Here is a 25,798-nt window from a genome sequence, read left to right on the forward strand (position 1 = left end):
TCCCTCTTTCTTTCCTGCAACTCCCTACCAATAAGGCTCTGAACACCTCCTTCTCACCAAACATTCCTTCTCTCTCCCACCAAACGCCCACTCCCAAACCGGCTGCTACCCACATAGCCAAAACTCCCCCAAGCTGTCCCCCTGCTCAGCTTCCCTTCTCAAGGCTCTCTCTGAGTCTGTGCCCTCCTCCCAGCTCTTCTGCCTCCAGTGTCTCATCTGAGACTCTGTCCCACCCACAGCTCCCCTCCCACAAGATACCTCTTTAAGCCTGGGTCTTTTTCCTAAGACCACTACTAGGGTTGTGTTTCTCTACAAGTCCCCTCCCCCAGGGCTCCCCTCAACTCTTGGTCCCTCAACTCAAAACATCCCTTGAGGCTGGGTCCTTTCCCCAGCTCCCCTCCCAAGAGCATGGATTCCTGCTCCCGAACACCCCCAGCTATATAAGAACTAGGTATTAATTATGAATATTGTGACTCCCCAAGATCCTCCCCCTAATACTGTGTACAGTCAGTGCCCCATTGGCTACAGTGCCAATTCCCCCATCACACCTGAACCTCCTTCACAGAGGAAGAGCTGCTGTTAAGGCTCAGTGTCTTCTCCAGAACCAGCAGGGACAGAATGAGCCTCTTTACCCAGCTGATCAGCTGGTAAGGTGCAGTGAAAGTTCTGAGCTGCACTAAGCTACAGCCTCTGATTGCTCCCTCCTCTTCCACCTGCTCTCCCCTCCAACTAGGGCTGAAAACTGGTTGTAAGTAGTATAGTGTTATTTCCTCCCCAAGCTCAAAGTTGAGATGGAAATGCCCCTTGTCACTTCCTTAAAATTACACCCATGACTATGACCTAGTACAGGCGTTCTCAGTCTGGGTATCACAAGCCTTCCTGCCCTTCCCATGTTGCTAAGAGGGAGGAGGAGCCCAGGTAGATCAGAGGAGGACCTCATGAAGTTTCGGAATGTCCAAAGGGAGTCACACTAGGTCCTCAACCTTTTCCATACCGAATTAGGCATTAGTGGCAGCACCACATAGCAACTTAAGTATCAGACCTACCTCATAATTTTTAGCACTTTTACCCAGGCATCACTATGTAGTTTGGCTGTGCTGCGTATGCACGGCTAACTTAGCTACCCTGTGAAACAGCATATCTTGGCAGGTGTGACTGAATGAGACAGGGCTCTGTAAGAGCTAATATTTGTGTGGCTAGTGTTGCTCACTCCTTGAACTTAATTATCTGGTGAACTATCCATTCCATTTATTTAAAATTTTCTACACTCGGTCTTTATGTCCTACCAAAAAAAAAAAAAAAGATACTAAAGAAACTCAGTAAATTCCCAAACACAAAACTTCAGCATAATGACTTGTTTAGGTTGCTAAATGATTATACAAAGTTACCTATCAAGTCATTTATAAAACCCGAGCAATTAAATGCAAATAAATGAATAATACATATACACATTAATGATGCAGCTTAAGCAGCCTCAAATGCAAATCCACACAGGACATCTCTCATAAATCACTGACATTATTATTATTATACACTTTTCCTGTTAAATCATCTCTCCAGCATTTCTCAAGAAACAATCATTATAAATGTTAATTGCAAAGAAATTGTTCTGTCAATTGATAAATATATCTTAACTGATAAAGTTCCATAATTTACAATATCCCGTAAAGGAAAATATTTAGATACCAATATCAAGATAAAAATAATATATTAAAATCCCAATAATCCAGGGGGCAGAGTTAAGGCTTTTGTGTTGTGATGAGAAATGCTTTTCTTTTATAAGAATAATGCATTTATTACGTGGACAGTGTAAGTTTTAGGTTGTGCTTAACTACTCATTTCCCTGGTTTTAAGTGCTTCGATTTTGTAAATGATGGGTCAGGTAACTATACTGCTGTATTAGTTTTAATCTTAATTGTTTTTAAATAACTTTTTTATTTCAATGTCTTATTATTACTATTTATTATTTATATGCAGTGTTGTAGCCATGGTGGTCCCAGACCTGAACAAGAGTTCTGTGTAAGCTCGAAAACTTGTCTCTAAACAACACAAGTTAGTCCAATAAAAGCTATTACCTCAACCACCTTGTCTCTCTATTATTTGTATATTGCAGCACCTACAGATCAAATATGAGATCAGAGTGCTGTTGTGCTACGTATTCACACAAAGACACACACACACACACGTACTGTGATCAGCACAGGCAGACACCACTACCCGCTTCGTGCACTACTGACTTCTCAATGCAGGATAGGAGCCTTAAGTGCTCCAGTGCATCCATACAGGATGTCTGTGGCGGGTGTCCCAGACCAACACCTAAACTACATGACCAGCCTCCCTCTCAAATATACAACTGTTAAGAACTTTTCCCATGCCCAGAGTTGGGGCACATGCTTGTAGGATTGGGCCCTTTGTGTGGAAATGTACCATAACACGTGCTCCTTTTTCAAAAAAATAGTAACACTTACAAAATGTTTTACAATTGTACAGGAACCCCTTCATTATTGCCACACAGTTTGAGAGCAAGGTACCCCAAAATACAATCATGCTAAGTTTTCCTATCTTTTCCTCAGAACATGCACAAGTTTGTTTACCATGAATAAGTCAGTCCCCCTAAGACACTCATATGATTGGGCTTTTTAAAAAAAATGACTCATCTGGCACTAGCATAGACTGAGAAAATCTATGTAGCTGCATTATTAAAAATAAGTCCTTTCAGATGAAACAACTGTCTCTCTAGGTCAAGTTTTAGACTTCGACAACTTTGAGAGTGTCCCTTGAAATTAAATCAAATGGAGCTGTCAGCAAAAGAAAGTCTCTGAGGCCAGTGTTACTCCAGAAGTGATAAATGTCCTAATGGATACTACATGGTATCATTCCAGTGAACTTGTTTCTGAAGATATTTTACCCTAACAGCTGGACATAATGGGAATTCCTAAAGGGTTTTAGCCCAACAGCTGGGTAATAGAAGGTAATGGCTTAGTTACACTGACTCCATAGTTACAGAAACAACAAAACTGACAATCTTCTAAAAATAAGGTGAACATAATACACCGCCTACACCCGCATTTGAAATAAAAACATACTTAGTTACAATCAAAGCAAACATTTTCTACGCTTATCAAATAATTTGGGGCTAGAAGAAGATTTTTTTAATGTGTTTATATTTATTAAGCCTTTGAAATAGTTATAAATCATCATTTTTCCAAATGACAAAATGTGGAAGTTAAATAATACATTATTTCCTCTACACAGAATTGTATGCATGAAGTATCAATTCCTATTAAGGAAAGTTCACAAAAGAGACCACTATAAACACAGCTAGTCAGTGAAAAAACACACCAAGCCATGATTAAATAATAGATTTTTTTAAACCATCTCCTTATAATTCTAGTCTATTTTTAAAAGCTATTTCTCATATAAACACAAATACCCCGATAAAGGCTTTTCACCCCAGGCCGGATAGTACCTTCACGCACACATGGTGGAATACAAAAAAAAAAAAAACAGAACAATTAGTTTGGCAGGCACAGTTTCTCTAGAGGGAAACTCTACATTGCATGAAATGAACATTTTAAAGGCCATGTGAACTGCTAAAAAGAATCAAGTGATCTACTACTTTTTTGGTGTATGTCACATCAAGGTATCATATATATAAATATATATAAAACAAATGTCTATATTATTCTAGCTAAATAAAAATGTTTTTCCAGGAAAGTTCTCTATTGAGGCAATAGGGTAACTCTGCATTTAAGACTCTGCCTCATGTGACCAGATTCTCCACTGATATAAATTAGCATAGCTCAATTGATCGGATTTCACTGGGCCAGATCTTAAAATGGTATAAAATTGCATAGCTCTACTGATGTCAATAAGCTATGCCAATGAACCCTAGCCGAGCGTCTGGCCCAGAAGTAGAAATCCTAGAATTTCCCTGGCATTGTCAGATGGAAATGTCATGCTATGCAAGCTTATTTGAAACAAGAGGGCGCGCAAATGATGGTTAGAGCTGAGGTCAGGGGTCAAGACTTGTGGGGTCTACTCCTGGCTCTGCCATTGATTCACTGTGTGGCTGACATAAATGTAAAAAGTATCCCTTCATTTTCAAAACTGCCAACTTGAAATTTGAGACATGTAGCGTCTGATTTTCAGTGATGCTGAGAGGCGACAGCTCCCATGGAAATCAGTTGAAATTGCAGGTGATCAATACCTCTGGGGGGAAAAATCAGGGCTTAGCTGTATCAAGTTGGCCACCAAAGAGTAGTGGACTTAAAAAAAAAAAAGTAGGTCCAATTAGCCCAATAAAGACCAAATAATGCCATTATTTGCATCCCTGCAACCCCAAAGACGTTAGTTTTCAGAGGGGAGGTGAATTAAGTGAGATTGAACAGATGTAAATGAAGGCAGAATTTAAACATCAGTTTCTCAGAAGTCTCGTGCACCCCTCTGAGGGTCTCTTTTCTTCTTTATATTCTTAAATCCCTCTCCTTTTAATGGACAGTTGGCATCGCTGTCGCTCGCTCTACAGTTAGCAAGATTACTGAGCTGCCTTTTCAAAGACCAGCCCCATGTTTTCTATGCAAATCAGCTAACCAGAAGCACCCAAAGTACACTGCCATCACCTCCCTTGGCAAAGCCCCTCACTCCTCCATGGCTTCACTTTTGTTGTTTACTTCTCACAATTCAAAATGAAACATCTTTCATTTCAAGGTGAAAATTTCGAAGTTACTTGCAAGTAAATGAATTTAAGCAGCTCAAGAATTGTGTAATTTACTTCAAATGCAATTTTGAAAAATACACAGGCGATTCACACTGAGATCTCTTTCTTTTTTCAAATAAACTTTTCTTTCTATAGATCTTTTTATGGATTAGCCCTAAAGGCACCACTCTTTCACCAACACTAAATTCACTTTAACAAGATGATAGATAATTTTGCAAAATTTTTGCTTATTTCTCCATCTAGTAATGTTGTTTAGAGTAGTCATTGGAGTCCTCATTAACTGATCATTTGAAATTAATCAGTGACAGAAATTCATTATGACTGATTCATTACGACTGATGGGAATGGGGCTAAACATTATTACTTTTATAATTATTGTGTTTGCAATGCCAAAATGGTGCACAGTGCAATACAGACAAGTAAATGATAAATGTCCCTGTCACAAAGAGCTGACAGTATAAATTCTGTCCTCACTGACATGAGTGTAAAAACAGGAGTTACACAGTGTAAGTCAATAGACTTACATAGGTGTAAAAATAGCATGAGCACAGAATAGCCTTCAGTTAAAAGTTCTCAATCTGGGGGTCAGCAAGAGGTCCAGATGATGTTACAACCACCCCCCTTTCCTTTATGGTTAGCTAGGAGCAGGATCACAATCCCTTTTCCTCTTATACATGTTTTTTTTAAATCTAAGTGAATTTAGTGTCGGTGAAAGATGCTGGATTAACACACCTATAGCAATGCAAAAAAACCCTATTAAAAACACTTAGCCAAATTTTCCAAGGAACACATTATTACCTACAAAGTCAACTGTAACTTGCTGTAAGCATCTGATATATAGTGTTCAAATCTGCTTTCACTAATCCCTCGACACACAATGCTTTTTAGGATCCATAAACACTTATTATAACATGCGTATTGCAAGATCTGTGTATCTTAGAAGACAGGAGGATTCGCACAGATTGTAAAAATAAAAGCAGTAAGGCTGTTTTAGGCCCCAGTTCAGCTAGTTTCTTAAGCATGTGCCAAACTTTAACCATGAGTTGCCCCATTGATGTCAATGGGGATCTGAATGAACACAGGGATTAGCCCATGCATAACATTGTAGGATCAAGTCCTACTTTGGTAATTAGGTGATAGATGCCTTAGAAATACTAGAGCTAGATTAATTAGATACATATGGATTAGGTCTTGCCAGACAAATTATTTACTCATTTATGATAATCCAATTTTTTGGCAGTTATAAAATATATTGCTTCCAAAAACATACAATTCTTGCTTACATTATGCCCTGATTGTTTGCTTGGAACAGACATCAGGCAGTTACCTCCTATTTCTAGTTTCATTTTTACCCTTTTGACAGACAGGTACAACACCTCTATGTTTTCAGTCGTCCAGTACCTCTGTCACTATCTTCATTTGTTAAGAGATTTCTCTACTAGTCCCTCAAAAATCACAGATACATTTAATCAGAGCCTGTAATTTGTATAAATCTGTTTTTAATTTTGCCAGAAATGCTTGAATTTTTGTTCCATCACATTCTACGGGTATAAGATTCCATGATCTACAATCTCATTTGGCTGGAAGATTGTGCTCTTTGGGAATGACTAGAAGATCAGTCAAGTGCAACCTATATTTCTGACCTTTCTTTAGTAGAGACTTCAATTTAAAAGAGTTTATAGAGTGTAGAGTACTAAAGCACTGTACAGTTTTCATTGAAATTGTTCTAAGATCTCCAGTAACTTTCTCCTGAAGAAATCTCAGGGCTTCTTCTCCATCCTAAACATCCCTGAATAGTCTGTGCCTTTGTACAGCTACACACTTGCTCCTTCTGAGCAGAGTCTGTGGCTTTAATCTCTCCTGGTTCTTCTCCTACAGCTCAGGCCATTCTGTCTCCCCTATGGTGGCTCTTCTTGTAATCCCTCTCAGAATCCCTCAGAACTTAGGCCTGGAACCACAAAGGAACTTTGGCATTACAACACTCAGGGCACGTCTTCACTACCCGCCGGATCGGCGGGTAGCGATCGATCTATGAGGGATCAATTTATCGCATCTAGTGTAGACGTGATAAAATCGATCCCCGATCGCTCTGCCGTCGACTCCGGAACTCCACCGCAGCGAGAGGCGGAGTCTACGGGGGAGCGGCAGCGGTCGACTCGCTGCCGTCCTCACAGCTAGGTAAGTTGACCTAAGATACGCAACTTCAGCTACGCTATTCGCATAGCTGAAGTCAGGGCCGGCTCTGGCTTTTTTGCCGCCCTAGGCAAAAATGCCACCCGCCACTCCCCCCCCGCGCCAGCGCGGCAGGGGAGGGCGCCGAGCAATCCCCCACCGGCTGGAGCGCCGGGGGGAGGTCGGGGAGCCCGGCCGGGGCTCTCCGCTCTCCCCGGCGGCCAGAGCGCCGGGAGCAGGGCGGCGAGCCCGACCGGGGCTCTCCGCTCTCCCCGGCGGCGAGCCCGACCGGGGCTCTCCGCTCTCCCCGGCGGCCAGAGCGCCGGGAGCAGGGCGGAGAGCCCGACTGGGGCTCTCCGCTCTCCCCGGCGGCCAGAGCGCCGGGAGCAGGGCAGAGAGCCCGACCGGGGCTCTCCGCTCTCCCCGGCGGCCAGAGCGCCGGGAGCAGGGCGGAGAGCCCGAATGGGGCTCTCCGCCCTCCCCGGCGGCCAGAGCGCCGGGAGCAGCGCCGGGAGGAGGGCGGAGAGCCCCCGGCGCTCTGGCCGCCGGGAGGAGGGCGGCGAGCCCGGCCGAGGCTCTCCGCTCTCCCCGGTGGCCAGAGTGCCGAGGGGAGGGCGGAGAGCCCCTGGCAGCAGGAGTGCCGCGGGGAGGGCAGCGAGCCCAGTCGGGCCCCGCTCTCGGGCCAGAGCGCCCCGCCGCGCCGCCCCCCTCCAGGCGCAGCCCCAAGCACATGCTTGGTGGGCTGGTGCCTGGAGCCGGCCCTGGCTGAAGTTGTGTATCTTAGGTCGACCCCACCCCCCATAGTGTAGACCTAGCTTCAGCATCATGATGCCTAGAAAAATGCCAGGAACAACACTGTGATCCACAAAGCCTGAGTTAGGTGCCTAAGGTGCCTGTACAATTATTGGAAATAGATAGGCCCTTGGAATGGGATCCACAAAAGTTAGTATGCTAAGTGGGGAACCACCTACGCTAGCCACTGGGAGATCCCGATGAAAGGAGTGTGAGCTAAGCCCTCTCACAGAGATAGCTCCCCAAGTCCAGGCTACGGGAAGGCACCTTTCTCTGTTTAGTGATCCACAAATGGGAAGCCTTCTCCAGGAGTCAGGCAGCTTAGGGGCCTAAGCTATTCTTGTGGGAATGAGTTAGACACCTGTCTCACTCCACACAAAAACGGCTGCAGCAGATGGTGTTGCCCACCATATAACAGTAGCCCAGTGGTTAGGGGACTCACCTCACGTGTGTGACACCCAGGTTTAGCTCCCCTTTCTACCTGAAAGGGAAAAAGAATCTGAATAAGGGTCTCACACTTAACATAAGAATGGCCATACGGGGTCAGACCAAAGGTCCATCTAGCTCAGTATCCTGTCTTCCGACAGTGGCCAATGCCAGGTGCCCCAGAGGGAACCAACAGAGCAGTAATCATCGAGTGATGCATCCTCTGTCGCCAATGCCCAGCTTCTGGCAAACAGAGGCTAGGGACACTATCCCTGCCCATCCTGGCTAATAGCCATTGATGGACTATCCTCCATGAACTTATCTAGTTCTTTTTTGAACCCTGTTATACTTCTCAGAGAGGTGCTCAAACTATTGACCTATGGGATATTCTTATGTGGGGCTTCCTCTATCTCTCCTGCTAAAGCTGTTCCACCGCAGATAATGAAAGAGTGATTTGAGCAGGGGGACTAGTCCAGGGATCTCCCACTCTCCATATAGGAGCCCTAACCACTGGAGTATAAAGTCATTCTCTCTCTCTCTCTAGTCCAATGACTGCTCCACTGTGATAAATATTAAAATAGTCATTGGGCCAGAGAGGGAGTGAGAATGCCTATCAGATCAGACTGTGAACTCAAGATCATGGGGGAGCACCCATCTTCTGTCGAGTCATGGATTACTCTGGGGCTTAGGCAGGAAATAGGCATCCAGACACCTAGAGCAAGGCAGCAATGTATGTGCCCAGAGGCAAAAACTTAGGTGCCTACAGGGTTCAGCAGGAGGTTTGTGGATCACAGTGGTGCCTAAAACTGGGACTTGGGTTTAGATGCTAAGTCCCCTTCCCCATTCCCCCCCCCCCCCACTATATTATCATCCTTGGGCAACCTAGTCCATGACTCACAAGGCTACAGGCAGTTATTTCTGTACCAAAGATTCAAAAATCTCTCTGTCCATCCTGACCTTCCCCCTTCAATCCAGTCACATTTCTGTTTTTCTTAAGTATCATGTGGGATATCTCGCACAAACTGACTAATACTGAACTAACTTTTCTTCCCAGGTCCTCTCCCTGCCATCTCCATTACTTTTCTATTCTATAGAAGTTGTTATACAAATTCATCACCAGAGTATCTGAGCACCAGTGCAGTGTCACATCTGGTTTCTTCTTGCTCTAGTCTTCTCTCCCGGGGGAGAATTGTGTGCGCAGCGGAGTGTTTTGGTGATGGTGGGAGATTCTTGTTTTCTGTTAACACCATTTTTCCCATCACCTAGAGTGACAACTCTGCTTTTTCCTCTCTATGCATCCATGTGGTCACCAATTTCACTGGTTATTTTCTCCACATTAAAAAACACCTGACCCTTCCTTTTTGTCCCTCTGGAAAAAATGTTTGTCCATTCCTTGATTATCTACTAGCCCTGAAATGCACATCTCCCCCCTCTGATATCCTTGATTCCCATCTCACTCCTCTCCAATCTTTCTAAGTTGCTGTAATTAAAACAAACTTCTGTGCCTGATGTTAGGACAGCACCATCCCTCTTTTAAACCTTCCACCAGCTTCTTCCCACTTTCCATATTAAACTCAAGCTTCTCATCTTCAGCACTCTGCAGGACTCCCTTTGCTTATAGCTCTGATTTCTTTTTTCGTCTCTCGGTGCTTTCTTCTCTCAATAACTCTGGCTTCACCACTCCCCTGAAACCCTTCTTCCATTTTCATCTTCATCCCCTCTTCCATCCTGCCCTGTATGTTTGGAATGCCTTCCCACTATTGGTGGGTGGACAAGGCTACCACAATTACTTCATTCAAATTACCTAAAACTCACTCCTCCTTCCACAAAGCTCTCCAATACTAACCTAAAAGTGTTGTCACCTCCCACGTTAAAAAAAGAAAAGATGGTTCACTCAAAGACAGAACCATTTCCTAGGCCTTCTGATACACTGTACCTCAGCTTTGTGCTGTCAGCTTAGATTTTAAACTGTTTAGGGCAGGGACCATATCCTCCTTTGTGTCTCTTACAAAAGCACTTGGCCTACTATTGGCATTTAACAAACACCACATTAAAATGTCTCATGGTTTAATCCAAATGCAGGTTAGGACTCAAAATTCCGAAGAACCCAAAATGTGAAAGGCTAATATTTTAATCAACAAGCACCTGGACCACTAGTCACCTTTAAATTGTACTTGTTGCAAGAGAGAAACAGTGTTGCTATTTTTAATGATTTTAACGTGAATCTTGTAATATTTGATGTTTGACTTAAAGTCCCAGATCCTGGAGACAACTGATTAGGTGAGAATATCAACTTTTTTTTTTTTAAATGAAAGGGTTTCAAGCCCACATGGTTACAAGGAAAGCTTGAAAATATGACCCATGTGCACCCTAAAAGCTCAAAACAAAAAGGAAAATAAAAACACCTTTTTTAAAATAAAGTCTCATGAATTTTAAACTAGCCTAATAATTTTTTGGTTTGTGACTCATTTTTTAACATTTGGGTTGGCAATACAGGAAAACAGCCCAACTTCCTTTGGGATATGCTGAACACAATGGAATAGCAAAAGATTTTGCTCACAGATCATTCAAGTAATACCACTATATGCCAGCAAACTGATATGGTTTATAATCCTGGCCCAAAATTAGACAACTGCAACAACAGAGAATGACTGGAAAAGAATTATGAACTTCACTAATCTGTGTATACAAAGAGGATGTGTCAAAGAGAAATTGACATGGCTCTTGTGAAATCCAAAATCATATGTCAAATTTAATCAAATACAATTTAAGGGATTTTTTGGGGGTGAGGGGCAAGGGGCTGAAGAGATTTTTTTTAATAATCTGCCTTTCAACTGTATTATGGTTTGAGATAAACCTACTCATTACTAGTTAATCTGGAATGATTTTAGAAAACAACCTTTTAAAACTCCATTGCTAACTTTCTAATAATAACTGTTTAAATTTACCACATGCTGCTGCTGGGTGACCTGCATAAAACCAGCTGTCATCTTGTCTCTTGCTTTCTTAATTCAAAACATACTTCCTTTATCATTTAGAGAAAGAAATTTAAGGGATTGGGAATTTTTTTTAAATGGGCTGCTTTAAGAGATATATCGTCGTTGCTTATTTCCTTTGGTAGAAATAGGCACAATTATTGTCACTTACCCTCTCCCATTCTAATTCTGTATGTGCCTGCCACTTTTTCAATTACACAGTCATTCTCTCATTCAAACACAGTTTACTTGCTATATTTAAGAACAGGTTTGGGTCTGATTTTCTTTCAAACTAGTGTAACTTGACAGATGTCACTGCAGCTACACCAGTAAAAAAAAACAGGTGGGAGAAGACAATCAAGCCCATTAGTTTAAAAAAAAATTCAAGGTAGGAAGCATTTGTACTTTGAAAGCGCCCATAAAAGGCAAATGTTTAAAGAAGAGCACTGTAGCTGCTTGACAAAGAGTGATGTAGCATGCTAAACAGGAACAAGCAGAGCGCCCCAAAGTTGCAAGGTGCCCAGTGACCTGAATGCCTATGAAAACCAACATGCTCCTCACCGGACTGGGGTCATGGAGCATATCATACATTCTAACTCCTTTCAAGGGGGACTTTAATTGCAGTGTAGAACATACCCACAGTGCTCCGACACCCAAGGCTGGCCTGTGCCATCTGACTCAGGCTAAGGGGCTGTTTAATCGTGGTGTAGAAGTTTGGGCTTGGGCAGCCTGAGCTCTGGAACCCTCCCGCCTTTCAGAGTCCTACAGCCTTGACTCTAGCCCAAGCCAGAAGATCTACACTGCAATTAAACAGCCTCTTAGTCTGAACCCTGTGAGCCTGGGCCAACCAGAGGTTTTTAATTGCCGTGTAGACCTAGCTTTAAACCTCAATCTCTCTCCCAGGGAAGTTAATGGGGAAATGCCAACTGACTTCAATGGGAGCTGAACCAGGCTCCTGATGACATACAGCAGTAGTCTTAGAATCCTGGGGTGCCCATGAGAGAATACGAGTCTTTTCACTCTTCATTTAGGGGCCGATCCAGTATTCATTGAAGTCAATGGCAAAGTTCACACAGACATTAATGGTGCAGGATAAGGACCTTATTGGCTTGGCTCTGTGGAAACCTAGGCAGCGTTTTTCTTAGGCTATCAGTCAGTGCTTTTCATACTCTATTATAATGGAGTACTTTATCTTGGGACCTGATCAGGCACAATTTAAGTCAAGTGGAGTTTTGCTACTAACTTCAATGGGGACCAGAGATTTGCCCTTTGCTGTTCTCCTGATTACTTAAATAAATGGCACAGTATTTTCTACTTGATTTATAACTTGATCAAGAACCGGGAAAAATGCCTCAAAGGACCAAATTTTGCCCTGACTTATGTCACTTACACCCCTTCTAAAGTCAGTGAGGTTCTATAGAAAATAACTGGCCCAATATATTACCGTTCCTACCAAATTTCCTTTCCACTGAAAAAATGTTTTATCAATGCAGAAGGAGCCTCAGACTGCGGATGGGGAGAAATGACATCTTGCAGCACCTTGCAGAATTGGGTCCATAGGGAAGCCGGATACTTTGCTATAGAGTAGATTTACTCCAACTTATACTGTAAATCATTTCATAAGAGAATGATCCTTTCATAGATTCCACCTCTCTGACACCCCCAATTATTATATGGCTCTCAACATATCTGAGCCTGTGGACTACAAGGAAAGTAGACAGCTGGATGGCCCATGAACCACATTATTAGAAGCAATGCTGTAAAGTTGCACCCTAATTCAAATCACTGAGGAGTTCAAACAGGAAAATCATGTTTTGAATTTGCTTATTCCTATGTAGCTTTTATATTCTGTGACCGCATTTTGAGATACAAATTAAAAGTTCTTTTGAATTTGTGGGTGTACATTTTGGGGCTTGCTACATAGTGTAAACTTTCCTTCTGTTATTTGGTATTTTACATGTTAAATAACATCCATAATAATGCCATGACAAAAGCATTCAATGTCACAAAAACAAGGTCAAACAGTTTATGCTTGTTTGCAATGTGTCTTTTACTGAAAAATACATTTCATTTGTCATAACATTCAAAAAAAACATACGCAAATGTTTGCCAATGAATTACAAACTCTGGTATTCAACGGTTTCAAACAGTCCATTCTCACATGATTTGCATCTAATTAAATTTTCTCCTTGTGCAACACACAGTTAGTGCAATTCTCAGAGCTATTTTGCTGTATTTTTTGTCCTTAAATTCCAAGCTCACAGCATTCTGTAATGTGATCGCTTCAGACTTCAGCTAGGAACTTGCCACAATGTTGTCTAGGTTGAAAGCAATTTAAAGAGTCAAATTCTCTCCATTTATATATCTTCTCTTTTTCCACTGGCAATAATACATTGTCATTTCAAAACCTTCACAACACTCTGCCTTTACCATTTACAATGTAACCCACTATGCTCTAATCAAACATACCACTCACATTCTCTTTAACAATCACTGTCTTTACTTCATATGTGTGCTGTTCAATGTCTTAATACTGATGTGTCCCCTCACCCTGCAAAAAAAAAAAAAAAAAAAGTATCTTCCACATCAAGCATGTTTTAAAGTATTGTATGCATTCTCAGGTAGCCACAAGTTTATGGTAACTTCTAAGAAAAGGAATGACACTTTGGCCATCACCACTACATAGTAAACTCATCTTCGAATGCAGACGGGAATAAACACACAACCCATAAATATACCTTTAAAATTATTCACCGAAGTGAATATGTATCAATAATTCTAAAAAGAGTGAAATTCACCCCCCTGTGCTGCAGATTAACACAAGGACCTCTCGAGTCTCATTTAAGCCTTCAAGCAGGACATGATTCAAAATCTACTGAAATGAACAGGATTCTTTATGTTGACTTCAGAGGGCTTTGGATCGGGCCCACAGGGCTTATGTGGAACTTAAGTGGTGCCTGGGTTTTGTGCTGATTCTCTACAGAGGGGTGAATTTCACCCTAAGGTACTATGACCACAATATGAAACATACAATACTAGCAGCTTGTGAACCTGACACAGAGGGCTTGATTCTAATCCAAGATATGTGGTTACACATGACCACGTTAGCTTGACAAATTCACCATTGGGTATGCATGCATAAGCACCATATTACTACTCTTTACAGCAATGTATGCCTGCATATTTCATGTTAGACTCAAGCCTGGAGTACTATTTGTACACACATAATGTTCAGGACCTGGGGCTCCATCTTGCAGGATGCTGAGAGTTCTGGCCCCAACGAGGCAAAGCACCAAAGCACATGCTTAAACATGTCAGTGGTTCCACTGAAGTCAGTGGAGCTACTCAAGTGCTTAAGGGTAAGGACATACTCAAGTGCTTTGCTGGATCAGGACCAAAGCATACAACACCTCACATAACTGACCCTTTATGCAAACATGTAGTCTGTTTAATATTAACAGACAAAATTAAGCAAACACTGTTTCAATCCTAATGTCAAACATTCTATTGAAGAGATTTCCCCTGAGAAAACAAATAATTGTTGATACTGCTTCATGTTATTGCTTTCATTTTTTACAGGCAGTTTAACAAAAACAATTACTACAAATATTTTTTTCCCAACAATATATGTTGAAATACAGGGCACCTTTTTTTTTTTCTTTCAAGTACACCGGGCAAAACTGTAAACCCTGAGAGTTTGTGTGTGCAAACCTACAACTTGTAAACTGTAATGTGAAACTCCTCTCTGAGCACCGTTATAGAAAAAGGTATGATGTTGCTAATATTTTTAAATGCAGATGCTAGTATTATAGTGTGTGTACCATACACATATTTGTGTGACTATGGTCAATCTACTTTGGTATCTATACTGTCCTGCAGTCTGAAGTACTGTCTGTTTCATATAACACAGAAATCCTATTTGTACCATATATAGACTTTTATCATTATCATTCATGAAAACAGCAAAGATGCATTCATTTTCTTTAAGAGGCACTTGAACAGAAAAGCAAAATTCTGATAAAAATGTAAAGCTTATAAATCTAGGCAATATTATTGAGGAACACAAGGATGAACTTTACATGCTATATATTCTAGTTGTGCACTTCAGAGTTCTAAAAGTGTTAAAACATTATTTCTTTCACCTGATTTCCACAGTGATGCAGGTAAATGAGAAGAGTATATGTTAAATCACTCACTACCTGTGTACGTGCAGTGCATTTCATCCTGAGGATAATTTCAATTTGTGCCTGCAAACAAATAAATTCTGGTGAAATAAAATTGCACATGTGTACTTCAAGACAATTGCAGCTGATTTTTTATATTTTAGACCTCATCAGTGGAAACAAAACAACTGTAAATTAAATCCTAAGATTTTCCTTAAATGTGACACACACTCAAATAGACAAATGTATTAAAACAAAACATTATTTAAGCAGGTTTTTTGTTTTTTTACTTTGAGAATGGTCATTTTTCAAACTTTCATATTAGTCTCAAAATTTTTATATAAACTTTAGATTCTTATTCACTGAAAACTCCCATTGAATTCACTGGCAGTTTTGCCAGAGTAAAGAACACAAGGAATAGCCCAAAATGATTTGGACAGAACCATCTAATCCTGTACTGCCTTTATTATATCACTGGTAATTATCAAAGTGGGGATTTTAGGGCTCAAACTAGATGAAAGCAGCATATATGGCTACTGGTCCATAAAAGCTGTGTCAACCTCCTGGGTTCTACGCTTCCTAAGTTGAATTTTTCTTTTTCTGTGGAAATGTACTCTCTTCAATAGCTGCAGAACACTTCAGTAGGCATTAGCTATAACACACCTTTCTGCAAAGTAGGATCTATGACTATCATTTCATATAAGGAAACAAGGGGATTTCTCTGAGCATGCTCAGGGAACACTATATAGAGAACTGAAACTCCCAAACACCTGCACACATCCACTTCTAATAATTCAGATTCCCTATTCCTATCTTAATGATAAACCACTGTGCTGTGCGCTGGAGTGTTATTGCGGCTTAACCATGACACTTGTGTTTGGAGCAACTCAAGCCCTGTGGATTGTTAGAGCACACAGTTGAATGAAAGTCAAAGGTCTGATCTATACTTAAAAGTTATGCCAGCATAGCTATGTCAATCAGGGGTGTGAAAAAACCCACATCTCTGACAGACGATGCTGTGCCAACAAAACCCCCAGAGTAGACTCAGCTATGTGGACAGAAGAAGGCTTCTGTCAACTTAGCTAACATCGTTCAGGGAGGGGATATGCCTACACCGATGGAAAAACTTGGTTGGTGTAGGCTGTTTCTACACTAGAGGGCTGTGCCAGCATAGCTATGACGACACTGAGTGTGGCTACACTACAGAGCCTAAGTCTCTCTCCAGCAAACTGCTAGTTTCCCGAAGAAGGGAGATCAATTCCACAGACATCTTAAAGGAATGAGTTCTCTAGGGAATTAACCTGGAGAAGTTCTGCATTTGAGTTCTTGTTAGGCTGACAGGTCAAGAAATCACTCCTAAGAGAATCCCTGAGCAAGTTCAAGGGAATCCCCAACCACATTTTTTAAATTAATTAATTAATTAATGGAGATATCCCATCTCCTAGAAGGGACCTTGACAGGTCATTGAGTCCAGCCCCCTGCCTTCACTAGCAGGACCAAGTGCTTATTTTGCCCCAGATCCCCAAGTGGCCCCCTCAAGGATTGAACTCACAACCCTGGGTTTAGCAGGCCAATGCTCAAACCACTGAGCTATCCCTCCCCCCGATCTTCAGGAGTCTAATTTCCATATACTCCATATATGGAGTATTCCATATATATGACAGGGATTTATTGTATGGCAGGGATGCACGTTTCATTCTGTGGACCAGTTTGTGAGAGAGATTTTTTCTCATAGCAGCTCTCCTCCCAATCCCCTATTGTTTCAATTTGAAAACATTTTGTTGTAGAGACCATTTGTGACCCATGAACTGTAGTGCAGGAACCATTACTGTATGGCACCCGGGCCATGAAGAATCACAGCTCTTGTTGGCTGGTTTCACAAATGAACCTGTGAGCTACAGAAAAGAATGAAGAGACCAGTAATTAAACAAATGGACATGGGGCAAATAGGTTCAGAACTCCAAAGTCACTTTTAAAGCTTTAAACATGTGCTACAGTGGAGCAGTTACCAAACCATAATTAAGGTTACATTATATATAGGTAGGTCATCAGAGGAAAAAACTCCAAAGTCTGTGAAGTAGAGCTACTTTGACCTACAGCTGGAATAATTCCAATGTACTGAATGGCCACAGGTGGTTGGGAAGGAGGACGGTTACAAAGGAAGCAAGAATCAGGCATTCTGGGAGGCAAATTTATTTGCATGAGCTTTCCAGCTCTCTATCAGCTCCACAATTTTTGGCAACTGAGCTGTTAGATTTTATTTTATTAGGGCTTCAGTGGAAGGCAGACCTTTCTTCCGAATAGGTCAATGCTTCCCGGAGCCAAAAGCCACAGCCTTCCCAGGATTGCATAGTCAGAAGGCTCCAGATATTTTCTTCTGCAGAAAGTCATAAATAATAAAGTTGGGTATTCAATACAATTAAATATATTGTATTTTTGAACAGGTTTCCTCCATTGATCAAATTCAACTGCGGTATGTTTAAATATGGAAAACAACCTTTTATATTAAAATATGTCATATGACTAAATGAATTTAGGGACAAATCCTATGATCCTTACTTATAGCCTGATCCTATTTCCACTGAAGTCCATTGAAGTCAGTAGCTAAACTGCTAAGGGAGCAAGACTGGGTTATGTCGCCTTACTCTGGGAAAACCCCTTTGAAATTAATGGGAATTTTACTTAAGGAAGGACAGAGTAAAGAATGGAAGATCTGACTTTTTGAATTTTGACATCTTGTCAACATTCTTTTAGATGGTTATATTTATAAATATTCAAAATCAAATCTCTTTCTTTACTCAACTGAAGAACCTGAAACACATCTCATCCGAACGCTTGTCTATACAAACACTGAAAGTTCCCTAGGGTGCTTTGACCTACTCCCACTTCAAAGCAAGGTAGCTCAAAGAGCTCTATGGAACCTTTAGTCTACAGCAACAGTCTCTACACGAACACTTCATGTACAACAGCGTGAGGTAGATTTCCCAGCTTGCCATGAACTAAATATTCGTCTAGATCAGGGGTCTGCAACTTTTCAGAAGTGGTGTGCCGAGTCTTCATTTATTCACTCTAATTTAAGGTTTCGCATGCCAGTAATACATTTTAACGTTTTTAGAAGATCTCTTTCTATAAGTCTATAATATATAACTAACCTATTGTTATATGTAAAGTAAATAAGAGTTTTTAAAATGTTTAAGAAGCTTCATTTAAAATTAAATTAAAATGCAGAGCCCCCCAGACCGGTGGCCAGGACAGGGGCAGTGTGAGTGCCACTGAAAATCAGCTCACGTGCCACCTTCGACACGCATGCTATAGGTTGCCTACCCCTGGTCTAGATATACCCTAAAAGAAAAGTTTGCTTTCTCTTACACTTGGGGAGTCTCAAGTCTTTCTGATGTTTTAAAGTTACACTCATTTTTAGATCTTACTAACCAGTTGAGCAAAAGTCTACTACATGTCTTTCACATAAGATAAATAGGTTATAGTTCTAAACATCTAACTAACTAGCCATGAGTATTTTAGAATGGCACATGATATAAAAGTTTTCTAAAAGTAAAAAAAGAAAGATAATTACCTCTAAAAGGTGACAATTTAGCAACACAAAAGAGTAATTTTGTTTTGTTGTAAAGTTCCTGTGTGTGTTCTAAATAACTGAAAGTTTATTTGATCTTAAAATTGGTTCTGAGGCTCCTCAGTCATTCATTTTCTAAAGTCTATGATTTATGAACAATTTACAACTTCTATGTACCAAAGCTTTGGAATCTAAGAATATTATTGACCAGCAACGGAAACTAGTGTGCATGTAGTTAGAACTGGCAGAGCTAAGGTGTTCTAATTTAAATTTCTATCCTCTTCTCTGAACAGCACAGCATTTTACTAAAAAACAAAAGGTTATTTTTCTTTCATATACAAATCAAGACTAGGTACAGATTAGAGGTTGTTTACAGTTAAAGGCAGACTGTAAAATGAGGGAAAATTTTGGAACCAATAAGAGAAAACAGTGTATCTGGATAAACTCTATACACACACGTCTTATTTTATTTTATTTTTTAAATGGCATCAATGGAAGGCATGCTGTGCCCTTGAGAGAGCTTTAAATTAGATACTATAGGCCTGGTCTTGCATCCCTTGCCCTCCCATTGATTTAAATGGGAACTTTGTGAGGACAATCAATACACAAGCAGGTCATGGATTAAAATCAAATGTAATGCAGACCTACCATCATGTTAACAGTTCTCTTTTAATAAGACAAATTCATCGTCGGTATAACACCACCAGGTTCAGCAGAGTTATAACAGGCCCATATCTGTTCCATTCTGACTAGCCAGCTATTGTATTTTTTTCCCCTTCAGAAAGAAATAATTTCTTAAGCAAATATATTGTTAATTTGGGCCTCAGATAAATCTGCTGTATAATGGACACAAAAGAACACAACACTGAATAAACAACATTACAAAGTTCCTTTGTTGTGTGGATCACTGAGATTAAACAAATTTAGAACAAAGTTTCAAAGTTTTAACAAAAGACTGCAGTCTTAAAGAAAAATAAATGCTACCCTCTCCTTTAAAATTGGGGTCTAAAAAGATTACATTCAATTTCTGGCTGCCTAGTATTTAAAAACTGCCACGATTAAGGAAACTTGTAATGTCAAACACAGTACAAAAGAGCAAATAAAAAAATGACAGCAATCAAAACAAGTTTTGTGATTGTTTCACAACCATGTTTGAAGCCATGCCAAAAATACACACTAACGATAACCTAAAGACTACATATCACTATGATTGCTATTCAAAGTGCACACCTATAATGTTATAAACTCGGGGCCTGATCCTGCTCCCACTGAAGTCTATGGCAAGATTCCCATTGACTTCAATAGGAAAAGATTCAGGGCCTCTGTTTGGTAAATTATACAGATGCATTATATATTCATAACAAATTATGAGTACCTGTAAGAAGATATATTTTGATCCAAACTTAAAATCATGTCACATTTACACACCTGTTTTTACAAAAACAGTAGAATAGTACTAACACCACTGAGTAAGGTTTTTGGTTGGTTTTTTTTGGTAAAGGTAAAATAAATGGAAGTATGTGAACAATTTTAGCATTTTCACATAGCCATACGAGCAGGGGCATGTATAATATCTGCTTGGCTTTAGTATAAAAAGGAACAATTTTACAGAAAATAATGCAATAATTCAGCCTGTTTTGCATAATTAAATGTATACATACACCAAAAATGGGGGTATTGAGGAGAAAACAAGAAACTTACACACTTGTTTTGTATGAAGCAAAAAATGAGAAAACTGTGGAAGCAGTTTTTAAGGATGAATGCCTAGTGTTACCACGTTTCAGATTAAAGGAGGACAATTCTTCTTCCTTGTTCCTGTAAAAATACACCAATGAAACAAAATAAGTTCTTAGAACATTGTACAGGTTTACATTAGAAATTCTTAAATTAAATTAATTACTAATTTAAGCACTCTATATTATTGCAGAACAATAAATAACTTTTCTCTTCATTATTACAATAATGTTACTGCCAATTCCTTAATCTGTTGCCAATATCAAATAATAGTGTCTAGCAGATTCAATGCTTTGCTGAATTGTGGTCTCACAGCTTTTGCTAGATCAGGGACCTTGCACGACTGAATTCTAAGTACAGAACTTAGAGTGTAGCTTAACTTCTTAGGCTTAATAAAGTGCATCATCAAGTGCATGGAATAGTTCCATAATTAAAGAAAGTCAGACTTTTAAAAATGTGACCATTTCATTTGGTAATTAAAAGTGCTTACATGGATGGAGAAAACACAACTCACTTATAGCCTGAGCAGTTACAAGCCAGGTTTCGACTCACAGCAAAGATATAAAACCAAGTTATAACCCTCCAAGAATATAAAATGTAAACAGACCCACTGATCGGGAGCAGGGGGTGGAAACGGGGCAATTGCCATGCGGCCCAGGCGATTTAGAAGGGCCCAGGCCCCCCGGCTGCTGCAACAGCGGCGGCTGGGAGCCCCAGGCATGGGCAGCGGGTGAACCCCTGGCCCGGGGAGCCTAGTCCTCGGGTCGGACCACCGCTTCTGCCCGAGGGAGGCCCCGCCTCTCCCGCTGGAGTCCCCCCTCCCCACAGGCCGCCCAAGTGTCGCCAGCCCCAGAACGCTGGGCGGGTGGGCGGCGCGGCCCCGGAACAGTTTTACTTTTCTTTAAATCTAAGGGTCCTGTCCAGCAATGAACTGTATAAGAGCAGGCAGAACTCCATGAGCTAATGCAGGTGCATGGGGTACACCCATAATAAGTTCATTGCAAGACAGGGGCTTTTGTTCATGAATCTCACAGGAACTTGAAATCAAATGGCTCTCTTTCCAACGTCGGTCTTTTCTATGTAGCAAATAGGCTCTCCCCACCTCATCCCACCCACCATGTATTCCAAAGGAGATGAAAATTAACATTAATTTTTATTTACCTATTTGTATATGCACCAGCATAACTGATGCCAGGGAAGCAGGAAGCTTTAATTAACTGCTGCTATAGAAATAGAGGAATCCTAAGAACTATTTTACCAGCAAGCTCACAAGAGTGGTCATTCATTTTTCAGGGAAGGAATAAATAGCAGGCCATTTCTCAGGGATAAAGCAACATATTTCTTGACATATGCTGTATACTTAGAATCTAAAAAAATATTCAGCAAGGTTGCACTTTAACCAGATAGCTGACTAAGGGCCCAGTACTGCATGCAAACACTTTCTACCAGGTCTACTCATATTGAAGTTAATAGACCTACTTTCAGTAGCAAAGAACCACAACAGTAACAAACGTTAACAAGATGAGGCCTTAACATAAGACAATCACAAGCAATAGCAACATACAAAGAAACAAGACAAAGTGAGTCAAGTCACATTAACCCCCAAAAGATACCGGCTTCTGATACTGATCAGTCCTTGGCACAGTGACACAATTAGAGAAGGAGGATCTGAGGAAGAAGGAAAATGGTATGCTAGCAGAGAGAGGGAGAGATAGGGTATAAGATGAAGAGAAAGATAGGAAGATAGAGGAAAATAAGGAATGGAAAAAGGGGAGAGAGGGGGAATCAAGAACACTCAAACACAAGCTTTTAGGTTAGTAAATGATGTTATTTCTCTGTCAGAAGAGAAGCTAAAAAGAAAATGTGGTTTTAAACTCCTGAAAATCCATGGCTAGCTCATGAGATAGGGCACTTATTTCAGTTCACGTTAGGCTCTGTAAAAAAGTTCTGCATTCAAACACTTTCAGATGAAATTGGAAGCAGAGTTAAATTAATTAGCAATGAACAGTCCTAGTTAGTGGGTTTCAGATGCAGAACTATTGAGTGCACTACTACTGTGTCTACTGTCCTGGGTTGGGCAGGGAAAACAAAAACAGAAAAGTAAAACAAAATACACAAATCAAAGAGAAAGGAGAGCGAGACAGAGGGAGAGAGAGAATAGAAAAAATGAGAAAAGGGAAAGAGGCAAAAGTGGAAGAAGAGAGAAATAAATAAATAAATAAATATTATATAAAGATGCAGGGAAAGATGCATAGAGAAAGGAAGATAGTAGGAGAGACAATGAAAGAACAGGGAGGTGGAAAATGAGGTCAGCATACAGAAAAAAGAGAACAGGGCAACTGTTTATGGTTGCGATGTTGTCTCACAATTTTTTCACTGAAAATAATATAGGTGACCAAAGCTTGAAGATGAACTAAAATTTGTCTTGCGCTAAGTAATAAAAACTATTTGTTTCAGTTAGTTTTTTGTTTTAAGTCAGGGGTTGAGAAAAAAAGCACCACATATTGTATCACCTGTCTGATGTTTGTTTACCTCAGTTCCACATCCTCAAGGATAGATGCATTTCTTCCCATTTTAGAAGAAAAACCAAGTAGATGAAATTTTAGGCATAACCAACTTAACAGCATTCTTTTGAATACAGAGAAGTCCAGTGAGTTGCTGTAAACTGCTGAATTATTTTATGTATCAAATTTAGTATCATACATTTTGTGCCACCAATATTTTGGTCAGATGATGCATCTTTCGTGCTGCACTCACAGGCATAAATGTTCAGCATGATGGAAAGGGAAATGGATGCAATATGCCCATCACTATCAAGGGGTATATGGACTACTGTGCTCAAAGCGTATCCTTCAGTCAGAAACATTTGTTTAGATAACTAAACAAATAGTCGAATGACCCACTAACATTGGACACAAATATCATGAGAAAAAAGGTGAACTTAGCTTCCCAGAATAATAAAAAAAAGTATTTGAAAAATGTATTCTTTTATTTTGTACATTTGTTGCAATTACAATACTGTGCCCCTAATATCGCATATATAAACAGTCTATTTTTTAAAAGTAACTAAGATATTTGCACTATAATCTAAAGAATAAATTACTCTCCACAATCCATTGCACCAGTGACTTGAGATCTTTTCTCAAGAGGAAAGAGGGGAAACAAGGGAGAGCAAAAGATGTGTACAATTTTCCCACAGGAAAAATTCCTGCTGGGATTAGCTAGATTAGCATTGAATAACTGTCAACCTAAACAACAGATTGTGAATCCACCCAACTGATGTTTGGCCACCTCTTGGTGAATCCAATAATTAACACTGGAAACAATTCAATTTAAATGTAGAACAAAATAAAATGACTGACAAACAATTACAAAGCAAGGAATGCTGGATGCACAAGGCACCTAACCTAAGGAAAGTTTTAGTCAACTGGAGACCAATTATTCAGTTCTTGTAATTTTTTGTACTCCTATGGAATAAAACACCAAAAAAGACAACAACAAAACAATTAGATAAATTAATGGAGGATTGATGGACTATCAATGGCTATTAACCAGGATAGGCAGGGATGGTGTCCCTAGCCTCTGTTTGCCAGAGGCTGGGAATGAGCGACAGGGAATGGACCACTTGATGATTACCTGTTCTGTTCATTCCCTCTGGGGCACCTGGCATTGGCCACTGTCGGAAGACAGGATACTGGCCTAGATGGACCTTTGGTCTGACCCAGTATGGCCATTCTTATGACAACACAAAATAGGGGAAAGAAAAAATTAGAAACAAATGTGGGACTAAACAAAGCAGATAGCCAATTAGGGCTAAACCTGGGAATTTATTAAAAAGATTGTCGAGGGCCCTGTGCACAACTGCCAAACATATTCTTGGTAAAGATTCCCAACTGTTTTTCTGTTACTTTCTAGAGCCAAACAAACACCACCAATCCCAAAGTCAATTTCTTAGTATTTACATTTGTTTTGTAATTAAATGTTAACTGGCCTTTGATAATGATGTTCATTGTCTTTTTAGAGTTGCCACCCATCCCCACAATTAAAAGGCTACACGCTGTTCTGCAGCCTGACTTCCACATTTGTTGAATACTGTACTCAATCCCATCTTCCCTCTTGTGTGATACATCTAACCTCCCTGAACATTCAAGCCATGTCTACACCGAAGGTTTGCCCTGGTTACAGTCATCTGCGGCCAGACACTGGTGTCATTGCACAGAGGCAAACTCTTCAGAATAGACAAGCTAAGCTGTGATTTGCCCTGGTACAACATTACCCAGGCTTGAAATGGAGGCAAGTTGAACTTGTGCAAATCACAGTTAGTAGCGACTGTCTGCTTACACTATAGGTTTGCACCGATACAGCTATGCTGGTGGCTGGCCAATAATTGCTGAAATTCTCAGTGTAAACAAAGCCTCAGAACACTCCTATCCCATGACTGTGTTCCTTTTAGTGCCATTTCATGCAATTGGCATGGTCTTCAATAGAACCTCCCCAACAAAGGGAAGTGAAATAGAGTTGGTCTCTTTAAGACTAATCTTCCCCCACCCCCAATGAGCAGGAGAAATGCACTACTTTGCTTTTTCTTCCTACCTATCTTGAAAATAAGCAGGAAGGTGACCCAATACTCCTTCACTGGAGCACAGAAAAAGGAATGCTAACTTGTGTCCCTCTCCCACTGGAACAGCATTGGGGAGAAGAGGGAGGTTCACCTTTGCGTGTGACCCTCCTTAACTTATTGAAGGAGAAATTAAGGAGGGAAGGCCTTTCAAACCCAGCTGTTGCTTCCCCTGCCACCAAGAAATGGATGGCTTTTTTCATTAGAAAGCTATGACCCTCATTTTGAAATTGAGACCAAGTAACCAGAGGATAATATTGAGTGTGTATAGTTATAGACCCATTTTAGAAACCGTTTTAAGAAGAAATTTACAAAAACTAAGGGTCCGAAGAAAACCAGATCCTGCAAACACTAACCAAACAAAGGGGGAGAGGAAGAAGAGAAAAAAAAACCATTATCACAGTAAATAGGTTACATTTTAGATATCTTTAAGTTTCAAATTAGGCAAGCGTTTTAAGAAATACCCAAACGGAGAAGGGAGCACAAACCAGACCTGCCAGGGAAGATTAATAAAGATCCATACAAACACCATTTTCTCCCACTTTGGTGAGTACACCAGATTGTGTCAAGTGACATTTAAAAAAAAAACTTTGGGGACATTACCAGAATTTCTTACAAAAGCTTAAA

General features: G+C 40.5%; 2 protein-coding genes across 12 annotated transcripts in view; one reads left to right on the plus strand and one right to left on the minus strand.

The window, feature by feature from the left end:
• LOC135983898 (general transcription factor II-I repeat domain-containing protein 2A-like) overlaps positions 1–25,798 on the plus strand; it is a 984,084-nt gene that overhangs the window by 58,861 nt on the left and 899,425 nt on the right. The gene's annotated exons all lie outside the window — the stretch shown is intronic.
• The window catches only part of C5H4orf54 (chromosome 5 C4orf54 homolog), a 49,243-nt gene that overhangs the window by 16,613 nt on the left and 6,832 nt on the right, over positions 1–25,798 (minus strand). For 3 of the 11 annotated variants that reach the window (XM_065597608.1, XM_065597606.1, XM_065597607.1), the window contains exons 2-3: positions 20,521–20,634; positions 15,228–15,332 (exon numbers count right to left, since the gene is read on the minus strand). The gene's annotated coding sequence lies outside the window, so the exon portion shown is untranslated. Of the gene's footprint in view, positions 1–10,397; positions 15,333–20,520; positions 20,635–25,798 lie in introns of those variants that run through there. The other 8 variants (XM_065597611.1, XM_065597610.1, XM_065597609.1 and 5 more) reach the window with 7 other exon arrangements.

The sequence above is a fragment of the Chrysemys picta genome, chromosome 5 (genome assembly GCF_011386835.1).
Source record: "Chrysemys picta bellii isolate R12L10 chromosome 5, ASM1138683v2, whole genome shotgun sequence".
NCBI lineage: Eukaryota > Metazoa > Chordata > Testudines > Emydidae > Chrysemys > Chrysemys picta.